The sequence below is a fragment of the Aphelocoma coerulescens genome (genome assembly GCF_041296385.1).
Source record: "Aphelocoma coerulescens isolate FSJ_1873_10779 chromosome W unlocalized genomic scaffold, UR_Acoe_1.0 ChrW_unloc_scaf_1, whole genome shotgun sequence".
In the NCBI taxonomy this organism is placed as follows: domain Eukaryota; kingdom Metazoa; phylum Chordata; class Aves; order Passeriformes; family Corvidae; genus Aphelocoma; species Aphelocoma coerulescens.
In genome coordinates this window covers 18,469,034-18,489,699 of record NW_027184080.1, presented here as the reverse complement: position 1 = coordinate 18,489,699, position 20,666 = coordinate 18,469,034, and positions in this window count along the sequence as shown.

Below are 20,666 nucleotides of genomic sequence, written 5' to 3'. Positions count from 1 at the left end.
ACACTGGATATTGACAGTAAAGAACCCTTGTGGCCCCACTTGAACAATTTCTGGTGTAACACAAATGTCAGCTGGTGAATATACAACATCTTTTAACACAAACAATATACAGTCTCTCAGATTCTCGCAACTCACGACGATTCTCTGGGGTGTCACCGAGTCCATTTGAGTTGCAGAGGTCGTGGTAACCATTTTTCTGCTGGCAGTTTCTTGATTTGTTCCCCTGCGTGGCCCTGCCACTCCACACGGTTCTGTCAGTTTTTTGGCTGCATCCCATGGGCATGGCATTTGCCCTGGGGAGACAGCTTGGGAACCTTGATTAATTGGAGCTGGAGCTCTGCAGTTTCAGGCCAAGTGCCCTGGTTTGCCACACCTGTGGCAGACCCAATTAGCATTTCTTTTGTCCTGAGATGCTGTTGCATGTGTAGCAGCTGCAGTTCCTATTAAGTTTCCCCCTGTTTTTAAATTTGGCTGGTTAATTGGCACCAATGTCATGCAAGCACAAATCATTTGACTTAAGGTCCGTGGAGGTTCGAATTGAAGACCCAAAATCACTCTTTTACAAGCATCATTGGCATTAATCTTTGCAATTTGCATTATAATATGCTCTCTTGTTTTCGGATCTTCCACTTGTCTTTCCACTATGAGCCTCAGTTTATCCACAAAATCAATAATGGCTCCTTTTGCAGTTGCCGAAACTCCGTGTGATTACATTGATGTGCTAATTTAGGAGGCATCATTAAGAACCCTTGCTGTGCTGCTTGCTTTGCAGCATTCACGACTGGGTCTGGTGTATTTTGAGCCTGGTTCTGGGGCTTGGCTAATAACCCCTCACCGGTAAGGTGATCCATAGAAACCCCCGTGTTGTTTGGATCCTGCAGTAAAATTGGGAGGACCTCTCCCAGTTTCTTTCTCCAAACTTCTTCTTACATTTGAAATTCGGATGGGGAAAGCAAGCAGGAGAAAATGCTTTTGAGGTCATGTGGCACAATCAGTGTACTGGTGAGAATTATCTTAAGAAGGTTCTTAAAATACTGACTCTCCCTCCTAAATTCTTTCTGGGCTTTGCAAAGCTCTTTGAGCCCTGCAGAATCAAAAGGTTTCCATGTGGGATTATTGCCAGTTTGATCATATGTTACAGGAGCAGCAAAGGGATAGGAGGGGTCTGAGGGGACTCCCGGACCCGATTTCAAGATGGTGTCGCTTCTGGTTTCTACCCCGTGGGAACCGGAAGAGGGGGCGTGGAAACCAGGAAGTCCTCCACAGGGGGCGGGGTTGGAGGACCAGGAGGCATAGTCATAGGATGGGAGGGGAGTCCCGATGCAGGGGGCAGTACCTGATGCGTGGGAGGAACCCAATGACATCACACCTGGGGGCGGGGATAGGAAAGGGTAGGGGGTAGGAGGGCAAAAGGGATTGTGGGAAGAAGAAGAGGGGGGAGGGGTGAACTGTGCCATGAGGTCAGCAGCATTGTTCAAACATGTGGAGTGGGGGGGAACAATGGCAAACAGCATTTAGAACAGTTTTCTGGGCTTACAACTGGGGAAGAGGGCGAGGGATACAGGGTTTGGAAAGAGGTCGAGGTGGCCTGGCCAGGGCTATTCCGACAGGGTGGCTGAAAAGACCGAGAAAAGTCAGAGAGAAGGTAGCAACTCTGTGCCTCTGGGCATATCACCCCATTTGGTTTTTCCAACGAAAGGGAAGTGGGATGAGGAGCAGGAGGGGAGGAAGGAGGGATATGGGAAGAACTGCTAGGGGATTTCTGCTTTTCTTTTACTTTCTGATCCATTTTATGCAAGTCCCTAAGGACTAGAACTAGGGGAAAATTTTTTTCTCCAGAGGAGTCTTCCTTTCACTTTAAATCAGCAATATTATCCCCCACAGCCTGCCAGAAGGCAGGCGATTTTAAATTTGCAGGAGATACTTGAGGAAGGTAAAAGAAAAGCCAGCGAACAAACTTTTTTAATAGACCCCTTGAAAATCTAAAGCCACTAACTTGAAGGGAATTCACAACTTGGAGAAAAACCTCTCTTTGGGGCTGAGAGAGTTTTGATCCCATCTCTCTCTCAGCACTTCTTCCACCCATCACCCGCAAAACGAAAAAAGAAACAATGTATAAGGGACCAGGGATACTCACACAAGTTTCAGAAATCAGCACAAATTCGTCCGGTCACAGAGTAAAAGGCACAGGTGGGGTTCTTAGAGGCATGGCTGCTCTCCAAGGTCAGTTCAGTGCAGAATCAGTGGAAGTTAGCAGCCTTCTCTTAGGGCACTGATCCTAAAACAGAGCAGACTGCTCCGAGAGGCGTCAGCAAGTCCAAAGTCGCTTCTTAGCCACGACGTCGCAGGGATCCACTCGCATGAGCCCCACACTTGGTGCGCCAACCTAACGCAGGGTTTGGTGCTCGAGGCACGAGCTCTGGCGTGCCCCAGGTCAGAGACAGTCCAGCTGCATTACCTCCACACGTCGCTGACGTGGCTTCAGGGTCAGGAAAAGAGCTGCTTGCTGGGCTAGCTAGATGGCTTCTCGGCAGAGGGAACACGGCAGGAGCCGATGATGTCGGCTCACGTTAGCTCGGAGACAAAGGAAAAGAGAGGCTGTTCTGGTCTGGCTTCTAACAGGTTTATTGTTAGAAGTTTTGCAACCTGAACAAGCTCGGAAGGCTGGAATCTGATGAGATGGGATGGGATGATGATGGTGGGATGGCTCACCAGAGCCTTGTCCTCAGTTTTATAGGGAGTTTGAAAACCTCAGGGAAAGGGGGAGACAACCAATGAGTTACAAGCCAGGGGTAGCATACAATGTAACAAGAACCACTGGGGTAAACCGAGAGGCGGGAGTTATAACAGAACCAATGAAAGACCAAGTAACCGAGAATTTTCCCAAACCGAGGGAGACCGCTTGTACACGGGCATCGCCCGAGGGGGTGCGGCTTAGGCTTCTGAGCCGCCCCTGGACCCACCCTCTGAATCTGCCTCTTCAGTGAACTCGATCCAGGGGAGGGGCTGGGATTGATTGGCATTACTCTGCCCCAGCCCCGCAGGGGGCTGGGTCACACCAACACAAAATCGCAAAAAAAGAGGGGAAAAAAAAGAGAAAAATTTGCACCTAAACCAGCTTAAGACATGAGCCCCCAAACCAGCCCCGAAACACTCACCAGAATTCTGGATTCACCACAGGAAAGCAGGTCTGGAGAAAAAAATAAGCTAAATGAGTCTCCTACTTTCCAGTTGTTCCCTCACCACGTGGTGTGGGGGAGGGGATAGGCTGAAGCTCTGAGATCCCTGTTACGCAGAAAGTAACAGCTGGCTACAAAAGAGCTGGCATAGCAGGATGTACAGGGCTAACTCCAGCAGACACGTGGCTGCCAGGACACCCTAAAAGTCTCTCAAGAACCGAGGTTCAGAGATAGCACGTTGTGTGCCAAATGTGGAAATACTCACAGCACACTTAGCCGGCCAGGCTCATAGTTTAGTGTCTTAGAAAGCCCCGAGCTGCCCAGAGAGATTGCATGGGCGATCTAGCACTTCAGTAGTTCCAAAAGTGGCAAGTGGTAGCTGCAAAGCTAATACCAAGAGTAGAAGCAAAGAGGTAGAAATATAGGCCTTGGCTTATGCCTTAATCCTGCAATTAGATGCTTTCAGTCAGAGACAGAGACACACAGGAGAAGTTAGCAGAAGGGACCAGAGCCAAAGGGGGCGGGCCCGCTCCGAGCTCTCTCTTTTATTCAGGGGAAGGGAAAGGGGAGAACTAGGGGCATACCTGGGGTAACTGGCCAATCAGACACTGCTCCAGAGTCTGAGTTACTTTCGGTTTTTCGAGTGCTTTAGAATAAAGGAGGTTCAGAACACATGGCTGTTTGACCAGTCTCGGGGAGGGGGCAGGGCGACCCCCTCTGAACAAGCAGCAACATTGCTCATCATGCAGTATTGGGCAAAGATGTTTAAAGCACAAAGCTGAGAGAAACCAGGATCCCTTGGAAACCCAGGAGCTAATGATTTGCGGTGGTGGCACCCTAACATCCGGAACAATGTCCCCAGCATCCCAAACATCCTCAGAGGATAGTGGGGATGAAAGAACAACTGAGACTGGCTCAGGAATATCATCCAGAACTAGGAGCAAGGCCCCTTTAGAAAAGAAGCTCATAGCACCACTTAGACAATTGGTGGGGCCGGACGGGGGAATAACAAAAGTTAAAACACCATTTACAGCTTTGGATTTAGATACCTGGAGGGAGGCAGCCAGAATGTATAGAGAAGACCCTGAAAAGGTAGCAAAGAGGTTTGAATTGTTTGTTAGAAATCAAGATATTGATTGGGAGGATATAGACCTAATGCTATCAGAATTAACTGAGACAGAAAAAGCTGCTGTAGTATCCACAGCAAGAACACATGTGCAGGGACAGATAGCTGCTGGAACATTGCATGGAAATGTAGATAACATTTTTCCTACAGGAGATCCACAATGGGACCCCAATGATCCACAAACATATCCGTTCTTAGTTAGATACAGGAAATTAGTGCACTGGGGGCTACTAAATGCTATACCTAAAACAGTTAACTGGTCATTGTTATTCAGTATTCACCAAGAAACCACTGAATCCCCAGGCGCATTTATAGAAAAATTAAGGGATAATATGAGAAGACACACTACACCAGACCCAGCTTCTGAAATTGGGCAGCAACAGTTAATATCCTTATTGATGGGGCAATCAGTACCAGATATACGTAGAAAACTGCAAAAGATTAAGGAACCAGATAACCAAAACTTAGAGAAACTTCTAGCAGTGGCATGGGAAGTTTATAAAAACAGGGCACAGCTCCACACAGTCGCAGTGGCCCAGGTCAGGGGATCGGGATTCCCCAGGGGCGGGAGAAGGCCCCCACCTAGAGGACAAAGGCAGCAACGCCCAGGCTCAGACCGATGTTTGTTATGCGGACAGCCTGGGCACTGGAAACGAGATTGTCCTATGAACCCTGCTGCGACCCCAACGACACAATCATCAGCACCACCGGGAGCAGTGACTGTAGCACAGCTATACCATGAGTGACAGGGACTGGCGGGTCCCTCCGTAGCTGACCTGCTGGTCAAAGTTAAGCTAGGGGAACGGGAGGTGGAGTTTTTGGTGGATACTGGAGCCACATTCTCAGTCCTGCATCAGACCTTGAGTCCTGTAAGTAATGATTATGTACAAGTTGTTGGGGCTACAGGGAAAACTGAGAAAGCCTATTTTTTGGGACCCTTAAAATTAACATTAGGCAAAAAGATGGGAATACACCAATTTCTATATCTTCCAAACTATCCTAAACCCCTGCTAGGCAGAGATCTATTAACCTGGTTAGAAGCAAAAACAGAATTCACAGAACAAGGAATGAGACTACAGGTTCCTGAAGAAAAATTAATTATGGCCTTAAGTTTAGCAAATGTGCCTGAAAGAGGAGAAATACCTATAGATGATGAGATAACAGATCAAGTGATCCCACTAGTATGGGATGTCAAAATCCCAGGAGGATCAAAACGAGCTTCCCCAGTGGTTATTGAATTATTAAAAGGGGCACAGCTGGTGTCAGTCAAACAATATCCACTAAGGCATGAAGCACGAGTGGGTATAGAACCAATAATTGCCAAATTTATCGATCAAGGGTTGCTGAGAGAGTGTAGGTCCCCCTACAACACCCCAGTTCTACCAGTACAAAAGCCAAATGGAAGTTATCGGTTAGTCCAGGACCCGAGGGCAATAAATGCAATAACAAAAACACTGCATCCCATAGTAGCCAATCCTTACAAAATTACAAAGTGACTGGTTGTGGTTTTCAGTTTTAGATTTAAAAGATGCTTTCTTTTGTCTCTCATTAGCTAAAAAGAGTCAGGAAATTTTTGCCTTTGAATGGGAAAACCGCAAAACAGGGAGAAAGAGTCAGCTCACATGGACTGTATTGCCCCAAGGATTCATAAATAGCCCCACGATATTTGGAGGTCAATTATCTCAAGAACTGAAAGCCTGGACACCACCACTTGGGGAAGGTACACTTCTGCAGTATGTTGATGACCTACTAATAGCAACAAGAACCCGTGAAGACTGCAAGAACTGGACTGTAAGTCTTAAATTTTCTGAGACTAAGTGGATATAGGGTCTCTCCTGAAAAGGCTCAGCTAGTCCTCCAGAAAGTTACATATCTGGGGTATGAACTGGCAGGAGGGGAGAGAGCCTTGGGAGACAACAGGAAGGAGGCAATTTGTCAAATGCCCCGGCCAACTACAATCAAAGAACTGAGAACTTTTCTGGGAATGAAAGGATGGTGTAAATTATGGATCTACAACTATGGACTCATTGTGAAACCTTTATACCAACTCCTAAAAGAGACTGGGGGAACTCACCTATGCTGGACACCAGAGACTAATAATGCATTTGTAACTCTGAAACGTGAGTTGATGCAAGCTCCCGCATTGGGCATACCAGATGTCACTAAACCTTTTCTGTTGTTCTCACATGAGAGACAAAGACTGGTGCTGGGACTTTTGGCACAGAAGCTGGGACCATACAAAAGGCCAGTGGCTTATTTCTCCAAGCAGCTGGACGTGGTCAGCCAAGGATGGCCAGCCTGCCTGCATGCAGCGGCAGCTGTGATCCTGAACATAGAGGAAGCTCGCAAGTTCACATCGGGACAGCAGATAACTGTTTTTGTCTATCATACAGTGTCAGCAGTGCTCACACAGAAAGGAAATCACTGGTTAACCCCATCTCGCTTTCTCAAATACCAGGCTGTCCTAGCAGAATCAGAGGATGTGAGTATCTAAGTAACTAACATTTTAAACCCAGCAGCTTACCTCCAAGGCAAAGGCTACTGAGGAGCCCGTACAGCATGACTGCATTGAAACCATGGAGGCAGTTTACTCCAGCAGCCCAGACCTAAAGGACTCTCCGCTAGAAAATGCGGAAAACTGGTTCACCGATGGGAGCAGTTATGTCAAGAATGGTAAGCGGCTCGCTGGGTATGCAGTTACAACCACAGACGCTGTCATTGAGGCAAAACCATTACCTGTGGGGACATCTGCTCAAAAGGCTGAGATAATAGCCCTAACTCGAGCCTTGGCATTAGCCAAAGGAAAACCTATCAACATTTGGACTCATTCAAGGTATGCCTTTGGGGTGGAATGCTACAGTGGGGATTACTGTAACGCCTATATCAAACCAGGAGTCCCGTGGAAAAGAAATATATATATATAGACGGATTCTTGCTAGATGTTTCAGAGATGTTTATTTCTCCAGCTGCATGGCCGGGCTCTGCTGAGGAACTGCTACAGTCACGGGACCCGAGCTCCTTTGCCCGCGCAGGAAACACAAACCAACCAATGGGGAACGAGGCTGACCAGGGGCAGGGAAACCCCGTGCCTCCCTCAGGGCTCCCAGGGCTACATGGCAGGGGGCGGGACCCCGACATTTCACCCGTTTTATTTTAATAAAAGGAGAATGAAGACAACTGGATAAACATAATAAGAACAGTTTCAAAACAAAACAAGCTATCCTCCTAAGTCTTTAAATGTCCAAACAGATTCTGTGGAACATCTTAGGGCTGACAGAAGGGAGACAGAACTCTCTGGGCATGCTTGTGGGGAAACTGAGGCAGGACAGGGTTTAATTTCTTTCCTCCCCCTTTTCATCCCCCCATCGGCATGGGAAAGGGATTTTTGGGGAAACAATTGGCAAAGGCATGGTTTTGTGAGGGAAACCATGGATGGAAAAACGGATTGGGAATACACTGGGGGTAATAGGACATAGGGTAAAAGGGAAAGGTGGGATTAGGAAAGGGAGACTGTAGGGGGGGTTTACAATGGAAATATTGTCTAACAGGACTACAATTTTTAGCATGTATACTGCCTTTCACAGGAACACCATCAGGCCCAGTGACCTGCAATGCTTGTAACCCTTTTCTACCTTGTATGATTTTGAATTCCACCACCTCTCCATCTCCCAAGCTTGGGATGCATTTTTCAGGGTTATTCTTTTTAATAGCAGTTCTATGCACGAATACGTCTTGCTGGTTGTCACATCTTGTTATAAAACCATAATTTTGTTTAACATTATACCATTTCACTATCCCTAAGTTCTTAGCTACTATGGTCTTTTCCTTTTTCTGAGTGGCTGCTGTTTTCTGTCTCGCTGAGTCTTTGCTCTCTCTTTCGGTTGCTCCCATGTTGAAACTGTCGGGGCTGCTGGTGCCTGTGTGCTCTTCCCAGGGTCGCGTTCGGGGCCGCATGGGCCATGCGTCGCCTCCTCTGCTCTCAGCTGCGTTGCCACTGCCAGGCGCTGCATCTCGGCTGGGCCCCCAAGCGATGACCCCCCCGCGCCCTGCTCCAGCACGCATTTCGGCTGGGCACGGCTCCACTCTGCCATCGCCGCCAGCCGCCGCCCCCGCGCCGCCCCTCTCGTTCGGGCGTTCACGGGGCTCGCTCCACCAAGCGCTGAGCGGGGCCGGATGGGCATCGCAGGGTCCCGCCGCTCCTGCCGCGCCTCGCTCCGCCACCGACACTGCAGCTCGCGTGGCTCCGCCCACGCGCGGGAATTGTCTCGCTGCTGTTCGCAGAGCGCTCGGTGCACGTGGCCTGGGTCGCACGGTCCCTGAGCCAGGCTTCCCTTCACCAGGACACAGCTGACATTGCTCAACAGTCTCGGTAATTAAATAGTATTCACGAAAATATTCTTCCATAGGCATATATTTTGACTCAAATATTAACTGGGTCCAAACGGTCTTCCAAAAGCCCTTGGTAAGAATTAAATCCCAAGAAACATAGAAAAAGTTCTTAAACAACCATGCCAGGAAGTGTTTCTCTTCTTTCTGAGCTTGAATCAAGCTAAAATTTACAAATCGTTGTTCAAGAATCATTTTAAGTTTAAGATAAATGTCCATATGCGGCTCTGAAAGCCAAGAGTCTTCCCACGGTTCCTCCATAGTTTAGATATGGAATAGCAAAACAAAACCAAGAAGAGGAATCCAAAGTTTCCAGGGTTTACTCACACAAATCAGTCGCTTAGGGATTGGGGATCGTTCTGCTCACAATTCCCACCATTTGTTACAGTGGGGATGCTGTAACACACCTATATCAAACCAGGAGTCCCTTGGAGAAGAAATATATACAGACAGATTCTTGCTAGATGTTTCAGAGAGATGTTTATTTCTCCAGCCGCATGGCCGGGCTCTGCCGAGGAACTGCTACAGTCAGGACCCGAGGGTCCCTTGCCCGTGCAGGAAACACAAACCAACCAATGAGGAACGAGGCTGACCAGGGGCAGGGAAACCCTGTGCCTCCCTCAGGGCTCCCTGGGCTACATGGCGGGGGGAGGGACCCCGACAGTGGAACATGCTCATGGGGCTATTTGGAAAGAAAGGGGTTTATTAACCTCACAGAAGAAAGAAATCAAGCATGCTACTGAAATCATACAGTTACTGGAAGCAGTGGTAAAACCTTCAAAAGTGGCTATAATCCATTGTAAGGGACACTATCCCTGAACTAGGAAATGCTATGGCAGACAAAACAGCAAAGGCAGTGGCTGGCAGGGATCAAATTCAAGCCCTGTCTCTAATCCCTTCTAACATCCTTATGGGTGAAAAACCCCCACCATACGACACTGATGATTTAAATTGGATACAAGAAGGGAAAGGACAAGTAGGATCTGATGGGTGGGCTAGAATAAAGGATCTCATTGTCATACCCAGAAAACTGCTAAAATTATTCATCCAAAGCAAACATTCTAAGACACATTGGGGAGTTGATGCATAACCATTTAAAGGACAAAGTAATAGCATCGAAATTGAAGGAGACAATCGAGGACATAACTTCCACTTGTGAAATCTGTCTTAAAAACAACCCTAATAGCACTGTTAGGCTAAACACAGAGACTATGCCTAAAGGAGTTTTACCAGAGGATGTGTGGCAAATTGACTTTTCTGAATTACCTAGAAAAGGGGGGTACAAGTACCTTCTAGTCCTCACAGAGACTTTCTCAGGTTGGCCAGAAGCTTTCCCTTGTAGAACAAATAAAGCTAGAGAAGTTGTTAAAGCTTTAATACAAGAAATTATTCCAAGATTTGGGGTACCCAGAGAAATAAATTCTGACAGACGATCACACTTTGTAGCCCAGGTGGTGCAGGGAGTGAGTCATCTACTGGGCATACACTGGCAGTTACATACACCATACAGGCCTGTCTTGGTTTGAAAGACAGGTGTCTGCTAAGGAAGGCAGAAGCCTCCCTCTAAGTGGCAGATGTAACCCCTTTCCCTCCGAGTTATTATAATTTTGAAATCAAGAGCTTTTAGGCAAAGATGTGGGAAATAGGAATAACAGTTCTTTACTATTATATATATAACCAGTCAAACAAACAACAATAACTATGGCAGTAACAGCAAACAATCACAAACCCAGTCCCAGCCTTCTCGGCTGTTGGGCCCTTTTTTTGCCCTTGGGTGCAGTTCCGCTCGCAGCTGGCAGGGGCGCTGGCGGCTCCCGGTGAGCAGGGCAGGTGCGATGGTTTCCCTGCAGCTGCAGGGGGCTCTCCGGAGCGAGCTCAGGGAGTACGTGGCATGGGTGGCCTGGGATCCCGGGAGGGATGGAAAAAAGGCTTCACAAAGCCCTGGACAGCTGGCCCCGGTGTCCGGCTGGACCTTCGGGAACAGCAGGCTGGATCAGCAGGCTGGAACGGCAGGCTGGAGTGGCAGGGATGAGCACAAACCCCGGGTGGCAGACGCTATGTATCCAAGCAGGGAACCCCCCAGAGGTCTAGGCAGGCAACAACGCAGCGAAGGCTTGAATCAGCGGCGGGGCAGAGCGGCCACAGCCCGGCCTCCAGCGGGGCAGGGAAGGTGGGCCGGGGATCCTGGGATCTTTCTCCGCAGAAAAAGGAAGAACGGCCGAAAAGAACCAGCAGCATCTCTCTCCGCAGCTTCTCTCTCCGAACGCCGAGAGCGAACTGACCCCACACCCAGGTGAAACAAAGGAGTAGCCAGGCCCACCCCACCTCCAGTGGGCAGCTCTTTTGTCTTTCCTTAAGGACCCAGCGATTTGTCGTCTTAGTAAGAGAATGGGGGGCAAATTCCTTTAACAGAAAAAAACTAGACCTTTTAAAACCCCAACAAGGCCTCAGGCAAGTGGACAAGTAGAAAAGATGAATCACTTAATAAAGCAACAATTAGCCAAAATTTGTCAAGAAACTAATTTATATTGGTATCAGGCTCTGCCCATGGCTTTGCTAAGAATTAGAGTAAAACCATGGCTCAAAGAAAAATTAAGTCCCTTTGAAATTCTGTATGGAAGGCCCTATGGAACAAATGTGATTCACAATGACAGTGTGGCTCTGGTAGGCCAAAGATACCTAATAGATTATGCAAAGCATTTAAGTCAAAAATTGCAAACAATAAGCACTACAGTTGTTAATTGTCAACTGCCGCCACCTGATAAACCCTTTCATAATGTGAAAGCAGGGGATTGGGTTTATGTTAAGTCTCTTTCAGGGGATCCACTCCAGGAGAAATGGGAAGGACCTTATCAGACACTGCTGATCACTCATACAGCAATTAAAGTACAAGGAAAACCGACCTGGATCCATTATACCAGGACCAAAACCAGAATGGGAGGCAAGAAGAACAGGACATCTTGCGCCTTCAACTACGAAAAATCAACACAACATGATTTGGACCATATTAGTAATCTTGGTAATTGGGGCAGGCGCATGGGACCAGAATATATACCTTCGATTGCTCAAAGGTGTTGTTGAGAATTTTAATCTAACTGATTGCTGGATATGTTCCCAGATGCCTGAGAATTCTGCTAGAGGCTTTCCTTTGGTTGGGGCAACATTCCCTAATACAACACCAATCTATGCTGCATTTAGTACTAGCAGGCTTTCACATTATGTCAACATATCCCTAGATAAACTTCAGTGGAAATTAGAGTTTGAAGAGCCAATAATTGGGTCCTCATCAGTATCCTGTGTGCAGCGGTGCTGGGAAGAACCTGTAACTAAAAACTCAGGAGGGAATAAGACAGACTCCAAATATGGAAACTTAACATTTATAGGGAGTTATGCTAACTGCTCAGAATTCTGGACCTATGGGGGGGGCCAACATGTGGGATAAGAATCAAACAAGATGAGGACCAAAGATGAAGGGTTGGCCAGTGCCCACAGGGAAGGGTTGGTACTGGATATGTGGTCACAATGCCTATAAAGTTTTACCCTTGGAATGGCAAGGCCGCTGTGCCATAGGACTAGTATGTCCCTGCCGTTGTGTCTTCTGGGAACAGTTCCCACTCAGCCCGGTCAGCTCGGGACACAGCAGGCAACGGGGGCCAGCCTCTGATATCGTAGTGATCAGAGGTCTGGCTCGTGGGTCCTTCCAAGGGACCGCGGCGATAAAGGCAGACGGCGGAGGAAAGGGGGCAGGCTCAGAGTTGGGTGAAATCCAGAAAGTATATTGGTCCTCCGAATGGGGGGACCTCAACCACCAGGGGTGCCCAACCGAGAGCACCTGCAGATCGCGCGCCAGGGCATTTTATGGCGGGGGGGGGCATGGGGGGGGTGTACAGAACAACCAACCAGGGAAGGGAAGGGTGCGGCAAGCAGAACGAGGGACACATAAGGGAACCAACTATAACAGGGGAAGGGAGGGACTCCTTTCCCCGGACTAATCACCTGGCCCCCTGGCTAGAACTTTCCAGAAGCCTGGGAGGGGTGGCAGAGTGACAGACAGGGTCCTGGGAGGAGATAAAAATGACAGACAGGGTGATTTAAATAAAACGGGGGGGGGGTGCCAACTGGGGTACACCAAACTTAAGGAACATGGGGGGGGGACCCGGACTGAACTAAGCTAACACACTCCCACATCTCCTCCTTTTTTTTTTTTTTTTTTTTTTTTTTTGTTAAGATGACATGAATGCAGGTTGGGGACAGTACTCTGAGTCTGGGTACAGGTCCCCGAACCACGTCATCTCCTGAGCCATAGGCTCGAGTTCAAAGTCTTTGGGGAGCTCTGCATGGTTGATGTCTGCAGGGGAGGATGAGCTCATAATCATGTTGGCTAATAGTCTTTTCAGCAGTCCAAACATGATTATGGCAATTAAAAGAATAAAAAACAAGATCAGTCCGGTTCGGAGAATGGATCCAGCCCATCCGGACAGTCCCCATCCGCTGATGATGTTGCCGAGCCAGTCGCCAGTCTCTCTTTGAATCTGCTTCACCATGGCCTGCATCTTATCGATGGTCTTGTGGATGTTCTCAGCCCTTGATGATAGGTTGAGGCAGCATAGTCCTTCGAACTCCTCACACCAGTGATCATGGAGGAGGAGTAGGAAGTCAATGGCCGCCCTATTTTGTAGGGTGGCTTGTCTGGTCAGTTCCTTGTCTTTTAGGAGGTCACTTAGGGCGCTTGAAGTAAGGTTTGCTTGCTTGGCGACCCAACATTCTAAGTGGCCTAATTCCCCTAAAGCTTTGGCTGCAGCCACCCATGGCAAGAGCACGGTGATTGCAACCCCTTTTGGTCTGGACCAATGGATTACTTCTGAATCACAATTCTGGTCCAGTTCGGCCAATTCACGTTTTTTGATTGCCAATTCGGAGGTTTGGTATGTTTTCTTTTCCCAATTACTGACTACAGTCTGGTTGGGTGTCAGCAGCTTCAAGCGGCCTATTGTGCATGGACCTCCTAATAGGCGAGAGGGGATGCCTGCCCACGCCCTGTCGCCGCAAATGAGGAACAGTCCCCGGGGTAACCTTTTCGGGCATGACCGGTGAGGATTTTCAGTGGTCACTTTACTGACGGCCAGGCACCATTTGTCTGCTTTGTACTCCCGGTGACTTGGGGCAATGATCTTAAAAGCCTCCAGATCTGGGGACAGCCCGAACTGAAACTGGACACAGTAGCGAGCCAGGTATGACCCCAGGAGGTCTAATTCCTGGGGCTCGCTACTGGCCCTTGGGAGCCGGGGCAGCCATTTTTCAAGGGGGTTGTCGATGTCACGCTTTCCCCTGCAGTGCCAGCTGAATGGGGGCCGTCTCCGATAAGGTACCCGGGGACGGTGCAAATCGACAGGCGGCTTGGCAACAGAGGCCTTACCCGTATTTGATGAAGCTTGCATGGGCTCGGGCTTTTCGGGGAGAGAAGTAAATTCTTCTTGCTCGAGAGGGATCCCCACTAGACACGTAGCCATGGGGTTTTGGGCCGCAGCGGTGGATAGGCATATGTGGTCTTGACCCATGGTACGCGCTAGAACTGACCATACGTTGGCTGCCGGTTGAGGAACTATCCACGAAGACACAAGCCATGGGAGCATCTGCAGGGTGATGATGATCAGCAGAACCTCGGCGACGGCTCGGATCGACGGCACAGGACCCATCTCCGATGTCTCCAAACTAAAACAAAACTTAGAAAAATAAGGTTGAAACTGGGGATAGCAACTGGGATAAACTTGGGGCTTAGGGGTCAGAGAGGCACACGACTAACCTACCCCGGTCTTGGGGGGTATTTGATCTCCCTTCCTGACGGTCTGGGAGATACACGGTTTCACCCACTTTGATGGGATCCACCTAGGGCCCTCGGGGGTGGATACACATGCGTACCCTTTCCCCCAGGTAACTAGTTCATAAGGCCCTTGTATCTCCCTAGTCTCCGGGTCTTTAACCCACACCGGAGGCCTTTCTTTCACTTGCAACTGCTGAGACCACCCAAAGTGTGGCACGATTGGAGGGTTCAGGTTCTCAAAGACACAGTTGAGGAAATTCAGGGTGAACAATGCCTTTGAGAGCCTGACAGCAGGTGACTTTAGCTTTTTGGAGGAGCACTGGCGCTGGAGCATTCTTTTGATGTTTTGGTGGGCCCTCTCTACAATGGCTTGACCTGTTGGGGAATAGGGGATGCCAGTCTTGTGTTCTATTCCCCATTGCTGCAGGAAGCTCCTGAACTCCTTGGAGGTATACGCTGGGCCATTGTCCGTTTTGATGACTTTGGGGATGCCCAGGGTAGCGAATGCCTGCACTAGGTGCTTTTGGACATTGCTAGCCTTTTCCCCTGTGTGGGCAGAGGCAAAAACTGCTCCCGAGAAGGTATCAACCGACACATGTACGTACTTCATTCTGCCGAATGAAGCAACATGAATCAAGTCCATCTGCCACACTTCGCAGCTGTTAAGTCCACGGGGGTTTGCGCCAGTACCAATGGCAGGAAGAGCTAGCTGGTGGCATTCTGGACATGCAGCCACAATCGCCCTGGCCTGGTCGTGCTTTAGATCGAATTGACAAACTAGGGCAGGAGCGTTTTGATGGAACAGCTGATGGCTGATTTTGGCCTGCTCAAACACGTTTGGAGTCGGGGCCATCGCAGCTGGCGCAGCGAGGGCATCTGCCCTCCTGTTGCCTTCTGCGATGAACCCGGGCAGGTCCGTGTGTGACCTGACGTGCATCACGTAAAATGGTTGCTCTCGGTGGGAGACCAGATTTATTAACTTTGAGAGCAATTCATACAAGGCCATGTTGGAGACTTCACGCAAAATGGCGTGCTCGGCTCTGGAGACTACCCCTGCAACATATGCAGAGTCTGTTACCAAATTTAGGGGTTCGGGGAACCTTTCGAAAGCCCTGACGACTGCTTCCAACTCAGCAACCGGAGGCGATCCTTCCACCTCTTTGATGTCAGCCTCCCACCCCTGAGTTTAGGGGTTTTTCCAAGTCGCCCCGGACGCGTCTGTAAAAACTGTCAAGGCCTTTAGAGGTTCTTTGATCCGAACACTTATTGTATTTAATTCGAATTGAATTTCCGAATTGAAAATTTTGTGGGCTGGCCTATTGTCTCGGTTTGAAAGACAGGTGTCTGCTAAGGAAGGCAGAAGCCCCCCTTGAAGTGGCAGATATAACCCCTTTCCCCCTCAGTTATTATGATTTTGAAATCAAGGGTCTTTAGGCAAAGATGTGGGAAATAGGAATAACAGTTCTTTACTATATATATATTTATAGATAGATAGATAGATATATAACCAGTCGAACAAAACAACAACAACTATGACAATAACAGCAAACACAAACCCAGTCCCAGCCTTCTCGGCAGTCAGGCTACTCCCCCTCAGGTGCAGTTCTGCTCGCAGCCAGCAGGGATCGCTGGCGGCTCCCGGTGAGCAGGGCGGGTGCGATGGTTCCCCCGCGGCTGCAGGAGGCGCTCCGGAGCGAGCTCGGGGATCACGCGGCACTGGCAGCCTGGGATCCCGGGGAAGGGTGGAACAAAGGCTTCACAAACCCTGGGCAGCCGGTCCTGGACTCCCGGAACAGCAGGCTGGAAATGGCAGGCTGGAGCGGCAGGCACAAACACAAATCCTGGGTGGCAGACGAGATGTATCCAAAAGGGGAACCCCCCGGGGCTCCAGGCAGGCAGGGTGAGCACGGCTACAGCGTAGCGAAGGCTTGAAGCAGCAGCGGTGCAGGGCGGCCCCAGCCCCAGCCTCCAGCAGGGCAGGGAAAGCAGCCTTGGGATCCCGGTGTTGTTTCCAGCAGAGAGGAAAGACGCCGAAAACGGGAACCAGCAGCTCTTCTCCCCGCGGCTTGTCTCTCCAGACGCTGAGAGCGAACTCCCAACAAGCCCAGGTGAAACAAAGAGTAGCCAGGCCCACCCCACCCCCAAAAACGAGGTGCTTTTGTCTTTCTTAAGTAAAGTCATTTGTCCCCTAGCAACATGCATATGGGAGAAAATTCCTCTAACAGAAAAAAACTAGGACAAAACTAAAACCCCAACATTATCCGCCCCGAATTTTTTCCCTTCCTAACATGTTACATGAAACTTAACCTTTTTAACCATGTAAATACATGCATCACCCAAATTATATACATATGTACATGCTGATACTGATACAAGTACAGAGCCATGGGTAGTTCACCCTAAAACAAGGTCCCCTTGCGGTATGCATCGGGTCTCTTCATCCCTTTGCATCACCCACCAGGTACAACCTGGTCCCTGAGCAAAAACAACCCCACGGATGGGTTTGTCTTTGCTCAAGGCAGACTTTACCCAAACAGTTTTTCCAAGCATACCTCTCACGTGCACCACTGGAACCTTATCCCCATCCGTCATTTGTAGGGGTTCGGATTGGGCAGGGCCTGCTCGGCTGGTGGAGCCTCGGGTGTTAACTAACCAGGAGGCTCTTGCTAAATGCACCTCCCAGTTTTTGAAAGTCCCCCCACCCAGTGCCTTCAAGGTGGTTTTAAGCAATCCATTACACCGCTCAACCTTCCCAGCTGCTGGTGCATGGTAAGGGATATGGTACACCCACTCAATGCCATGTTCTCTAGCCCAGGTGTTTATAAGGCTGTTCTTGAAGTGAGTCCCATTGTCAGATTCAATTCTCTCAGGGGTACCATGCCTCCAAAGGACTTGCTTTTCGAGGCCCAGGATGGTGTTCCGGGCCGTAGCGTGAGGCACAGGGTAGGTCTCCAGCCATCCTGTGGTGGCTTCTACCATTGTGAGCACATAGCGCTTGCCTTGGCGTGTTTGAGGCAGTGTGATGTAATAAATCTGCCAGGCCTCCCCATACTTGTATTTGGACCATCACCCACCATACCACAGGGGCTTCACCCGCTTGGCCTGCTTGATCGCAGGGCATGTCTCACAGTCATGGATGACCTGGGAGATACTGTCCATGGTCAGATCCACCCCTCGATCTCGTGCCCACTTATAGGTGGCATCTCTGCCCTGATGGCCTGAGGCATCATGGGCCCATCGAGCTAGGAACAACTCCCCTTTATGTTGCCAATCCAAGTCTATCTGGGACACCTCTATTTTCGCAGCATGATCTACCTGCTTGTTATTACGATGTTCTTCATTAGCCCGGCTCTTGGGGATGTGAGCATCTACATGACGGGCCTTCAAAGATAGTTTCTCTACTCGAGTGGCAATGTCTTTCCACTCCTCAGCAGCCCAGATTGGTTTTCCTCTGCTCTGCCAGTTTGCCTTATTCCACCTTTCCAGCCAACCCCACAGAGCATTGGCTACCATCCATGAATCAGTGTAGAGGTGGAGCTTTGGCCACTTCTCTCTTTCAGCTATGTCCAGAGCTAATTGAACGGCTTTTAGCTCAGCAAATTGGCTCGATCCACCTTCTCCTTCCGTAGCCTGTGCAACTTGTCGTGTGGGGCTCCATACAGCAGCTTTCCATTTCCGGCTAGCACCTACAATTCAGCAGGAACCATCAGTGAAGAGGGCCTATTGTCTTTCACTCTCTGGTAGCTCGTTATACGGTGGGGCTTCTTCGGCACGCGTCACCTGCTCCTCTTCTTCTTCAGAAGATAACCCAAAGGTCTCACCTTCTGGCCAGTTCGTAATTATTTCCAAGATCCCAGGGCGACTTGGGTTTCCAATTCGGGCGCGCTGCGTGATGAGGGCGATCCATTTGCTCCAAGTAGCATTGGTGGTGTGATGCGTGGAGGGAACCTTTCCTTTGAACATCCACCCCAGCACCGGTAGTCGGGGCGCCAGGAGGAGTTGTGCCTCTGTGCCGATTACTTCTGAGGCAGCTTGGACTCCTTCATAAGCTCCCAAGATTTCTTTCTCTGTGGGAGTGTAGTTGACTTCAGACCCTCTGTAACTTCGGCTCCATAATCCCAGTGGTCGGCCCCGAGTCTCACCAGGCACCTTCTGCCAGAGGCTCCAGGACAGACCATTGTTCCCGGCTGCAGAGTAGAGCACGTTCTTCACTTCTGGTCCTGTCCTGACTGGGCCAAGGGCTACGGCGTGAGCGATTTCCTGCTTGATCTGGGCAAAGGCTTGCTGTTGTTCAGGGCCCCAGTGGAAATCGTTCTTCTTGCGGGTAACCAGGTAGAGGGCTCACAATCTGGCTGTACTCAGGAATGTGCATCCTCCAGAAACCTATGGCGCCTAGGAAAGCTTGTGTTTCCTTCTTACTGGTCGGTGGAGACATCGCAGTGATCTTGTTGATGACCTCAGTGGGAATCTGACGTCGTCCATCTTGCCATTTTACTCCCAGGAACTGAATCTCTCGGGCAGGTCCCTTGACTTTGCTCTTCTTGATGGCAAAACCGGCTTCCGGGAGAATTTGGATTATTCTCTCTCCTTTCTCAAACACTTCTGTTGCGGTGTTCCCCCACATGATGATGTCATCAATGTACTGCAGATGTTCTGGGGCCTCACCCTTTTCCAGTGCAGCCTGGATCAGTCCATGGCAGATGGTGGGACTGTGCTTCCACCCCTGGGGCAGTCAGTTCCAGGTGTACTGCACACCCCTCCAGGTGAAAGCAAACTGAGGCCTGCACTCTGCCGCCAGAGGAATGGAGAAAAATGCATTGGCAATGTCAATAGTGGCGTACCACTTTGCTGCTTTGGACTCCAGCTCATACTGGAGCTCCAACATGTCCGGCACAGCAGCGCTCAGTGGTGGAGTCACTTCATTCAAGCCACTATAGTCCACAGTCAATCTCCCTTCCCTGTCAGACTTGTGCACAGGCCAAATGGGGCTGTTGAAGGGTGAGTGGGTCTTGATGACCACCCCTTGGCTCTCCAGCTCACGAATCATCTTGTGGATGGGAATCACAGCATCTCGATTCGTCCGATACTGCCGGCGGTGCAGTCGAGGTGGCAATTGGCACTCGTTGCTCTTCCACTTTCAGGAGCCCAACTGCAGAAGGATTCTCTGATAGTCCATACAGGGTGTTTAATTGCCTAATGCCCTCTGCCTCCACAGCAGCAATCCCAAATGCCCACCTGAGTCCCTTTGGGTCTTTGTAATAGCCATTCCGGCGGAAGTCTATGCCCAGAATACACGGAGCCTCTGGGCCGGTCACAATCGGATGCTTTTGCCACTCCTTCCCAGTCAGGCTCACCTCAGCTTCCAAAAGGGTCAACTGCTGTGATCCCCCAGTCACCCCAGCAATGGATACAGGTTCTGCCCCCACATGTCCTGATGGCATTAAAGTACGCTGTGCCCCAGTATCAACCAATGCATCATATTTTTGTGGCTCTGATGTGCCAGGCCATCGAATCCACACCGTCCAGAAAACCCGGTTCTCCCGTGCCTCTTCCTGGCTAGAGGCAGGGCCCCTCTAGCCCTGGTTATCATTCTTTCCCTGGGCATACATACTAGAGGTACCTTCGAGGGGATCCGACATATCATCCTCCCTTTTGTAATACTTGGCAGCTCGGTCACGGGAGGCTGAGGCTACTTTCACCTTAGCGGAACCCCCTCGGTTAGTGCCTCCCTCCTTGAGTTCACGCACCCGCGCTGCCAGGACAGAGGTGGGTTTCCCATCCCACCTTCTCATGTCTTCCCCATGCTCACACAGGAAAAACCACAGCTCAGCTCGTGGGGTGTACCCTCTCTCTCTAGCAGGGGGACGACGGGCTCTGACTTGGGGGCCTGTGACTCGCACTGGTGCCACACTGACCTTCCTCATCTCCTCCATCTCCTCCCTCATTTCCTTCCTCATCTCCTTCATCTCCTCTTTGAGGTCCTAGACCACAGCAGAGAAATGAGCTTTCAGTGGGCCATTGACCATACTGTCATAATTCCTGAGCTTGTTGGCGACAGAGCCCACTGTTTCTCGGTTATTGTCAGCATCAATCGTTGCAATGAAGGTGGTGTATTGCGATGGCCCTAGTCTTGCCAGGTTCCACATCATCTGTC